This window comes from Rhinopithecus bieti, unplaced genomic scaffold, assembly GCF_001698545.2.
Source record: "Rhinopithecus bieti isolate Rb0 unplaced genomic scaffold, ASM169854v2 repeat_11647, whole genome shotgun sequence".
Taxonomy (NCBI): domain Eukaryota; kingdom Metazoa; phylum Chordata; class Mammalia; order Primates; family Cercopithecidae; genus Rhinopithecus; species Rhinopithecus bieti.
In genome coordinates this window covers 1-295 of record NW_016905287.1, presented here as the reverse complement: position 1 = coordinate 295, position 295 = coordinate 1, and the positions used below count along the sequence as shown (strand labels likewise).

At 42.7% G+C, this 295-nt stretch overlaps 1 pseudogene; it reads left to right on the top strand.

Annotated features, from left to right (window-relative positions):
- The first annotated feature begins 32 nt into the window (after positions 1-32).
- LOC108526106 (small nuclear ribonucleoprotein G pseudogene) lies at positions 33-263 on the top strand (annotated as a pseudogene).
- Positions 264-295: the final 32 nt, after the last annotated feature.

Below are 295 nucleotides of genomic sequence, written 5' to 3'. Positions count from 1 at the left end.
CAAGGTGTCTGTGAGCCCGCGGAGCATACGCCATGAGCAAAGCTCACCCTCCTGAGTTGAAAAAATGTATGGACAAGAAGTTATCATTGACATTAAATGGTGGCAGACATGTCCAAGGAATATTGCGGGGATTTGATCCCTTTATGAACCTTGTGATAGATGAATGTGTGGAGATGGTGACTAGTGGGCAACAGAACAATATTGGAATGGTGGTAATACGAGGAAATACTATCATGATATTAGAAGCCTTGGAACGAGTGTAAATAATGGCTGTTCAACAGAGAAACCCATGTTC